The sequence below is a fragment of the Oryctolagus cuniculus genome, chromosome 1, assembly GCF_964237555.1.
Source record: "Oryctolagus cuniculus chromosome 1, mOryCun1.1, whole genome shotgun sequence".
Taxonomy (NCBI): domain Eukaryota; kingdom Metazoa; phylum Chordata; class Mammalia; order Lagomorpha; family Leporidae; genus Oryctolagus; species Oryctolagus cuniculus.
The window spans coordinates 77,144,091-77,154,204 of NC_091432.1; the positions used below are offsets into that span (position 1 = coordinate 77,144,091).

A 10,114-nucleotide genomic window follows, 5' to 3' on the forward strand; every position below is an offset into this window, starting at 1 on the left:
CCAGAGGTTGGAGGGGAAGGCAGATAGATGTACGTGGCAAAGCACAAAATATTTTTAGGGCAGTTAAACCACTCTGTACAATGGACAAATGATCTATGTCACACATTTGTTCAAATCCATAGAATGTAGAGCACACCAGGAGTGAATCCTAAAGTAAACTATGGCCTTTTGGTGACAATAATGTAGATATGTTTGTCAATTGTAATGACTATTACTTTGAGGGCTAGGGGCAGATGTTGATAATGGACAAGGCTATGCAAGTGTGAGGGTACCAGGCATAAGGGAAATCTCTTGTACCTCCTGCTCAATTTTGCTGTGAAACCAAAACTACTCTAAAAATAAAGTCTACAAAAAGAAAAACAATGATATAAATGGTATAATTTATTAATTTTCTAAGATATAAAAGACACTAAGTAAAAAGTTGCACTGAAATGACAGCACCCAACTCCAATGCCAGATTAGCTGGGTTCAAATCCCAGTTCACCTCTTCTTGACCGTGTAAATTTAAGCAAATTACTGAATTTCTCACTGCCTGAGTTTCTACTTCAGTAAAATGGGGATAATAATAGGGCCTCTTTCACAAAGCTTTTAAACAAAGTAACAAGTTAATAAATGTAAAGCATTCAATAAGGTGTGCAGCACAAAATTACTCCATATAAATATTTGCTAAATATAAAATCAATCTAGGCACAAGCACGAAAAACATGCCTACTGCTACCTGCATGCTAATATAAGTTGAGGAATTATAAACATTCAGATAATCTGGCAAATCACACTTCTGAACATACCTTTAAACACAAAAGTTTAGGTTCATCAAGATTGCCTTTTAAATGGATATAATTAGTCAAATCTAACTGCCTAGAAGGGTTCTCTGCCAATAAATAATATAAATAACCAAACGATATACAAAATATTCTTCAAGGTCAAATCCAAAAGTTTCTCACTAGAGAAAAGTATAAAGTAGTTACTGGGAACATAGTGAGACAGAACACAAAGTAACGGAAATACCAACTTAGCCAGCAAAAGAACAGGAAGAGTAAAAATTAAACCTTCACTTTGAAAGTCTGAGGCTACCTCTTCTTGGTAGGACTCTAACCTCTTGCCAAGAATCCTTGAAGTTTATTTTTTCTTCTTTGATTTTAAGAGAAAATCATGAAAATTAAGCACTCTGGAACTGATGAAAACAAAAACAACTTTTTATACATTATGGTGAACTTTCATATTGTATATTCTAAACAAGGTCAAATAATTTTATTGAAATTAAAGGAATTCTAAAGTAATTAATTAAAACAATTCATGTATTTCTTAAAATATCAAAGAAAATACTTCATACAAATGCTTCACAGATTATATGAAAGAAAAAGCCTAGTTACTACACATTAGTTCTTTGGTTCCTTTCTTGCCACTCTAAATGGAGGCATGTTTAAAATTTATCCATATGTATAAAAATATAAATATAAAAATCCATAGATGCATAAAGCCTAATAAATATTTCTTAAAATAAAATCCACCAGTGAAGCATAGTTATTTAGCAGAGCTACCCTGGTATTAGTTTGCTAATTACAAAAAAAAAAAAAAAAAACCTCCAAAAACGGGTCAATGTTAGTTCTATCTAGAGTTTTTTAAAATGTAAACTACATAGGCTGCCATTTAGCTTAGAGTTAAAGCACTGGTTAAGAGGGCTGCCACTATGGCCTAGTGAGTTAAGCCTCCGCATGCATCGCTGCACCTGCATCCCATATGGGTGCTAGTTCAAGTCCTGGCTACTCCACTTCAATCCAGCTCCCTGCTAATGCGGCTGGGAAAGCAGCGGAAGATGACACAAGTGCCTTGGCCCCTGCACCCACATGAGAGACCAGGAAGAAGCTCCTGGCTCCTGGATTCTGATTGGCCCAGCTCCAGCCATCGCAGCCACTTCGGGAGTGAACCAGCAGATAGAAGAACTCTCTGTAACTCTGCCTCTCAAATAAATAAATAAATCTTTTAAAAATAAACAAATAGGGCCAGCACCGTGGCTCACTTGGCTAATCCTCCGTCTGCGGCGCTGGCATCCCATGTGGGCACTGGGTTCTGGTCCCAGTTGCTCCTCTTCCAGTCCAGTTCTCTGCTGTGGCCTGGGAGGGCAGTGGAGGATGGCCCAAGTGCTTGGGCCCCTGCACCCGCATGGGAGACCAGGAAGAAGCACCTGGCTCCTGGCTTCAGATCGGCGTAGCTCCGGCCTTAGCAGCCATTTGGGGGGTGAACCAACGGAAGAAGACCTTTCTCTCTGTCTCTCTGTTCTAATTCTACCTGTTAAATAAATAAAATAAAATAAAATAAAATAAAATAAACAAATAAAACACTGGTTAATATGCCTTCATCCCATATCCAATTATCAGAGTACCTGGGTTCTATACCTGCCTCTGGCTCCAGATTCCAAGTTTCTGCTAATGCAGACCCTGGAAGGCAGTGGTGATTAATGAAGTCGTTGGGTTCCTGCCACACATTGGGAAACTTGGATTGAGTTTCTGGCTCACAGACCTACTGTTGCAGTCATTTGGGGAATGAAGCAGTGGATAGGAGCTCCCTCTCGCTCTCTTTCTGTCTCCCTCTCAAATAAAATAAAACATATAATGTACTACAGCTGACATTCCTTATCTATGTGTTTCATATGCAAATTAAATCAACAGCAGATTTGTGAGGAAAAACTGTGTCTGAACTAAACATGTACAGACTTTTTGTCATTAGTGCCCTAATCAACAGGGTTTTTATTTTTTTATTTTTATTTTTTGACAGGCAGAGTTAGACAGTGAGAGAGAGAGAGACAGAGTTATAACAGTGAGAGAGACACAGAGTGTTAACAATCATTTCTATTATCTTAGGTTTTACAGGCAATATAGAGATAAAGCATGTCAGTACAGGAGGATGCACTTAAATTACATGCAAATACTATGACATTTTATAAAAGGAACTTGAATATCTAGGATTTTTCGCATTGACAAGGAGTCCTAGAACTAATCCCCAGAGGATACTGAAAGCTGGTTGTTTCAGAGGTTTGGCCCAGCAGTTAAGACATTCACCTATCATATCAGAGTGCCCTGTTCCAGTCCTCTCTACCACCTCTGATCTAGCTTCCTGCTAATGTGCACTCTGTGAGGCAGCAGATGATAGCTCAAGTATTTGAATCCTGGACACCCACTCACATGGGACACCCAATTGCATTCTGGGCTTTCTACTTCAGGCCAGCCCAGCCCTAATTGTTCTTGGCATTTGGGAAGTCAATCAGTAGATGATCGACCTGTCTCTACCTTTCAAATAAAATGAAAACAAACATTTAGAGGAAAAAAGGAACATAATTAGATATATCCAGGAGAAAAAAAATGTGCATTTGTTGAATTCTATTACATACACCAGACATTTTACATGTATAGTCAAATGTTAATATTACTACCACTTTGACCACTCCATTACTATTTTTATCTATTTCAGAACTATTAGACTAGTAGAGGAAGATCAGATCAAATAATGAAAAAAAAAATCATATGGTTAATTCCTATGGGAAAGAACAGTAAGTCCACACATTAACTACAAAATAACTTTTTATAAAACAATATCTGGGGGCCAGCACTGTGGCATAGTGGGTAAAGTTGCAGCCTGCAGTGCCAGCATCCCACAAAGGCACCACTTCCAATCCAGCTCTCTGCTATGGCCTAGGAATGTAGTAGAAGACGACCCAAATGGGAGACCTAGAAGAAGCTCCTGGCTCCTGGCTTTGGATCAGCACAGCTCTGGCTGTTGTGGCCATCAGGGGAGTGAACCAGCAGATGGAAGACTGACTCTCTCTCTCTCTGTAACTCTGCCTTTCAAATAAATAAATCTTTTAAACAAACTATCTTTTTGAAAAGCTCCAGTTATTTCTTTATTTTTATTTTTTTTTTTTTGCCAGTCAGAGTTAGACAGTGAGAGAGACAGAGAGAAAGGTCTTCCTTTCCATTGGTTCACCCCCAAAATGGCCGCTACGGCCAGCACGCACTGATCCGAAGCCAGGAGGCAGGTGCTCCTCCTGGTCTTCCATGGGGTGCAGGGCCCAAGGACTTGGGCCATCCTCCACTGCACTCCCGGGCCACAGCAGAAAGCTGGAATAGATTGGAATAGGAACAACCAGGACAGAATCCGGCACCCCAACCAGGACTAGACCCCGGGGTACCGGTGCCGCAGGCAGAGGATTAGCCTAGCGAGCCGCAGCCCCGGCTCCAGTTATTTCATTTCTAAAGAAAGATCTTGAGACAGATTTTCCACTTCTGTCTTTATCATATCACCTTGGTGATCAGACTTCACTTACCAGATTTCTTCTTGACAATATGCAAACTAAACACCCATAAGATGTTATCAACCAAGATATTAACAGCCAATATTTACTTTAAAGTGGAATTAATTCAGGGAATTAATTTTGAAATATAATTTAAATGATTACACAAACCATTAGCCCAAATACAAACCCTACCCTTTTTTTTAATATTTTGGATCTCATTTCTTTTTCTTTTTTTAAGATTTATTTGTTTGAAAGACAGAATTACAGAGAGAGGTAGAGACAGAGAGAGAGGTCTTCCATGTGCTGGTTCACTCCCCAGATGGTCACAACGGCCGGGATCCGAAGGCAGGAGCCATGAGCTTCTTCCAGGTCTCCCACATGGGTGCAGGAGTCCAAGCACTTGGGCCATCTTCTACTGCTATCCCAGGTCATAGCAGAGAGCTGAACTGGAAGCGGAGTAGCTGAGTCTCAAATCAGTGCCCATATGGGATGCCGGTGCTTCAGGCCAGGGCTTTAACCTGCTGCGCCTCAGTGCCGGCCCCCAAACTCTACCTTTTAATACTCAAAACATTCATAAATTCCTTTTAAGATTTATTTATCTATTTGAAAGTAGGAGTTACACAAAGAGAACAGGAGAGGCGGAGAGAGAGAGAGAAAGAGAGGTCTTCCATCGCTGGTTCACTCCCTAACTGGATGCAACCGCCAGAGCTGCACCGATCCGAAGACAGGAGCTTCTTCTGGGTCTCCCATGTGGGTGCAGGGGCCCAAGGACTTGGTCCATCTTCCACCACTTTCCCAGGCCATAGCAGAGAGCTGGATTGAAATGGAGCAGCTGGGACTTGAACCGGTGCCCTTATGGGATGCCAGCAATGCAGGCGGCGGCTTCACCCACTATCCACAGCGCCAGTCTCACAAATTCTTACTTTTCAAAAAAATCGTTTCCAGGTCAGTGTTGTACCCAGTAGATTAAGCAACTGCCTGTAACACCAGCATCCCTTATAAGATTAGGTTGTGGTCCTGGTTGCTCTACTTCCAATCCAGCTCCCTGCTAATATGCCTGGGAAAGCAGCGGAAGATGGCTCGCATGCCCAGGCCCCTGCCATCCACATGGGAGACCCAGATGAAGCTCCTGTCTTCAGCCTGGCCCAGCCCCGGCTGTTACAGCCATCTGGGGAGTGAACCAACCACTAGATCTGTTAACTCTGCCTTTCAAATAAACAAACAAACCTTCAAAAAGTATTTGCACAACTAAAATTATTCAGGGTCTAACTTCAATTCATAGCACATGAATACCTATGCTGTGTCTACCATAGAGATATGTTTGTAATGGATGCTTAATAAGAACATCTTGATTTGGTTTTAGAAGACAAAACAGATTGTGACTGAAATGAACTGTCTCTGGAAATTAACTTGAAACAATTTGAATTAAAAATGGACATGGGGGCCGGCGCCGTGGCTCACTAGGCTAATCCTCCGCCTAGCGGCGCCGGCACACCGGGTTCTAGTCCCGGTTGGGGCACCGGATTCTGTCCCGGTTGCCCCTCTTCCAGGCCAGCCCTCTGCTGTGGCCCGGGAGTGCAGTGGAGGATGGCCCAGGTGCTTGGGCCCTGCACCCCATGGGAGACCAGGAAAAGCACCTGGCTCCTGGCTCCTGCCATCGGATCAGCGCGGTGCGCCGGCCGCAGCGCGCCGGCCGCGGCGGCCATTGGAGGGTGAACCAACGGCAAAAAGGAAGACCTTTCTCTCTGTCTCTCTCTCTCTCACTGTCCACTCTGCCTGTCAAAAAAAAATAAAAAATAAAAAAAAAAAAAAAAAAAAAAAAAAAATGGACATGGGGCCGGCACCATGGCTCACTTGGTTAATCCTCCACCTGTGGCGTCGGCATCCCATAAGGGCCTCGGGTTCTAGTCCCGGTTGCTCCTCTTCCAGTCCAGTTCTCTGCTGTGGCCTGGGAGGGCAGTGGAGGATGGCCCAAGTGCTTGGGCCCCTGCACCCGCATGGGAGACCAGGAAGAAGCACCTGGCTCCTGGCTTCAGATCGGCGTAGCTCCGGCCTTAGCAGCCATTTGGGGGGTGAACCAACGGAAGAAGACCTTTCTCTCTGTCTCTCTCTCTCACTGTCTAACTCTGTCAAATTAAAAAAAAGGGGGGGATATTAAATCCACTAACATAAAGGGCCGGTGCTGTGGCGCAGCGAGTTAACACCCTGACCTAAAGCACCGGCATCCTATATGGGTGCCAGTATGAGACCCAGCTGCTCCACTTCCCATTCAGCTCTCTGCTTTGGCCTGGGAAAGCAGTGGAAGATGGCCCAAATGCTTGGGCCCCTGCACCCACGTGGGAGACCCGGAAGAAGCTCCTGGCTCCTGACTTTGGATCGGCGCAGCTCCAGCCGTTGCAGCCAACTGGGGAGTGAACCAGTGGATGGAAGACCTCTCTCTCTCTCTCTCTCTCTCTCTCTATCTGCTTCTTCTCTCTCTGTGTAACTCTTTCAAATAAATAAATAAATCTTTTAAAAAAATCCACTAACATTAAGTATCACATTTCAGGGAACCATGTCAAATGTATGGCGGCATAGCAGGTTAAATCACCAGCTGTAATACCAACACTCCATCATCCACATGGGAGACCCGAATGTTCCAGGTTCCTGGCTTCAGGCTGGCACAGCCATTGCACCCATTTGGGAAATGAATCAGTGGATGGAAGATTCTTCCTCCTCTCCCCATAACTCCGCCTTTCAAAAAAATAAATACATCTTTAGAAAAATGTAAATACCTGAAGACAATAAGTTTAGAAAGTATAGAAAAAATATTCATATCAAAAAGTATGATAGGCCGGTGCCGCGGCTCACTAGGCTAATCCTCCACCTGAGGCGCTGGTATTCCAGTTCTAGTCCCGATCAGGGTGCCGGATTCTGTCCCGGTTGCTCCTCTTCCAGGCCAGCTCTCTGCTGTGGCCCGGGAGGGCAGTGGAGGATGGCCCAAGTGCTTGGGCCCTGCACCCCATGGGAGACCAGGAGGAAGCACCTGGCTCCTAGCTTCAGATCAGCGCAGTGCGCAGACCGCAGCAGCCTTTTCCGTTGGAAAAGGAAGACCTTTTTCTCTGTCTCTCTCTCACTGTCCACTCTGCCTGTCCAAAAAAAAAAAAAAAAAAAAAAAAGTATGATAGAGTTTGTAAAGTCAGAGAAGAATTTTTTTTTAAATTAAGAAGTTAGAAATTTAAAAACTGTGTTTTGCTTGTACTTTCATCTTTATGGATGTTTGACACAGTCTATATTTGTACCCTCTTTCAATGGAATTAGAAGCTACTCTTTGGCGGCGCCGTGGCTCACTAGGCTAATCCTTCGCCTTGCGGCGCCGGCACACCGGGTTCTAGTCCTGGTCGGAGCGCCGGATTCTGTCCCGGTTGCCCCTCTTCCAGGCCAGCTCTCTGCTGTGGCCAGGGAGTGCAGTGGAGGATGGCCCACGTCCTTGGGCCCTGCACCCGCATGGGAGACCAGGAAAAGCACCTGGCTCCTGGCTTGGGATCAGCGTGATGGCTGCGGCGGCCACTGGAGGGTGAACCAACGGCAAAAGGAAGACCTTTCTCTCTGTCTCTCTCACTGTCCACTCTGCCTGTCAAAAATAAAAAAAATAAATAAAAAAAAATAAAAAAGAAGAAGAAGCTACTCTTTATGTATATGGACTGACTTCACTCTATCCCCCAACTCCACTTGAGGATTAAATGATACAAAGGTAAATAACTGCCTGGAAAATTCAAGTCCTTCAAATACAAGGTCTGCTATTCTACCCTGATTATGGCCAGCAAAAGCGGAAATTAAATGAAAATCATGTTTATTTTTACAAATACATTTCAACTTTAACAACTTTTTGCACATTAGGGATAACACATAACACTATAACCCACTAACACTTAAAAGCAAAGCAAAAGGATCTTTCTTCAACAAATATATAATGTAGTACAAATGAAGCTTCAATTCACAGATTATAATTAGCACTTCTCAATAAGCAAAGAACTTGGCAAGGAAGTACACAGACACCACCTCCACACTGCAAGGGCTATAGAGAAAACAAAAGTCTTAAACACATTTTTGTTAAATGTTGCCATTTTAAAAATGAAATTGCTTTCATTAGGTTCAAGTAAGTAGGTATTAGTTGTTGGGGACATTAATGGGTACAAAAGAACTAGGCTTTGTTATTAAGAAAAGTTCCTGAAACAGTAAAAATTACTTGAAATGACAGATCTCTACATCAAGGCCTAAAGTTCACATTGTCAATTCCAAGAACTGTCTGTGGAAGTCTTTTCAATTTTTCAAAGCATGTTAAACTATGTGTAGGAAGAAGGTACTTAGTAGAGCACTTATTACTGGTCAGACTTCCTTTAAATTTATTTCATTGGTGAAAACTTACTAAAGGGGTGTTTTAAACAACACAAGGAAAATGGTATCACTGTTTTAAAACCTAACTGAAAAGAAATAGGCACCTTAATTTTTACACAGTATTAAAAAAAAACAAGCACTACACTAATATCACTATTATATATTCAAGTGTCCAAAAGATGGGAGCTTGTAAACACAGCAGAGGTAAAGAAAAAGAACTACAAAGAGACATCATCCTCTGAATGTACTCCCAGCTAGCATCGGCAGTCGCAGCTATTACAAGAGAAAAGACTAATAACAACTGTAAAAGCACGAGCAAACACTGCTCTTCCATTCTTTCTAGCAATGTGTGGAAGAATCAGTGCTGCATGTAAAGTAAGTTACAAACCTTCATGAAAACTTTTAAAAAGTTCTACCCATTCTTGTTATCATTTATGATTGAGTTAAGGAAGATGAAAGTAGTTAACTTAGTTACAAGTAGCTTCTTCATCTCTCTGCACCAAGAAAATAACGAAAAAATTAATACAATATCAGAACAAACAATAAGATTTCATAGGACAAGTCAAGTAGTCTTTTGAAGGGATGTAAATAGTAGAAATGTCTACCCCAAATACCAGATGATCCAAATATCTTATGGCTTCGTGATGCATTTTTAAATAATTTTCTGTTTGAAGAGTATGGCCACTTAAATATATCCTACATTCTCTAAACAGGCAAGAACGAACAGTTAAAAACTTGTTTGCAATAATATCACAGATAACCCAACAGTATTAATTTTTTAAAAAACTTCCCCACAGCAGAGGAACAAATCACAACAAATAAAGTGTTTTTTTCCATAGCAGTAACTTGTCCTAACAACAATTCATGAGCAAAGTATCTTGGAAGAATGCACATTTTGTACTTTTTTTTTTTTTAAAGTGCAAACCTTAAGGCCAAAGTCCAAATGAGAAATCAAAACAGGACTCCTGACAGCGAATTCCCTTTCAGGACATGCTCGCTCTTGCTTCAACAGCAGAGCAAAGTAACTTCCACGTACGACGAAAGTCAACACAGGCAAATGTGTCCAGTAGTCATTTTTAAAAAGGAGAACTTGCTGCTGTGAATATTTCCCTATTTTTCCCCGAAACGTTTCAGACTGACTACTGACTCAAAGCTTGAGTAATCCACTAAGCTTTATACCCCGAGGAAAGAGCGCAATGAAAAAGGAGGTGGCTTCTAGGTGGCTTCCAGGTTTGAAAAAAGTTGGGAGGAGTTCGCTCTATTAATGGTACGCAAGTTAGTGAATGGAGAGAGGCTACGCCGCAGAAGCCAGTGCCCTCAAAGGACAATCGGCATAAATGAAAACGTTCCACACTCAAACACTTCTCTACCAACGTTTCTAAAGAGACATTCATCGTGGGTAAGTGTATTAACCCATTTTGAAATCTAACAGTGTACACCTCACTC

The 10,114-nt window shown here is 42.3% G+C and overlaps 1 protein-coding gene across 18 annotated transcripts in view; it reads right to left on the minus strand.

The window, feature by feature from the left end:
* Positions 1-10,114, minus strand: part of PICALM (phosphatidylinositol binding clathrin assembly protein) — a 116,480-nt gene that overhangs the window by 104,898 nt on the left and 1,468 nt on the right. The window contains exon 1 of one of the 18 annotated variants that reach the window (XM_070076429.1): positions 9,594-9,817. The exons of 16 other annotated variants lie outside the window; for them this stretch is intronic. The gene's annotated coding sequence lies outside the window, so the exon portion shown is untranslated. Of the gene's footprint in view, positions 1-9,593; positions 9,818-10,114 lie in introns of those variants that run through there. One more of the 18 variants, XM_051821350.2, reaches the window with a different exon arrangement.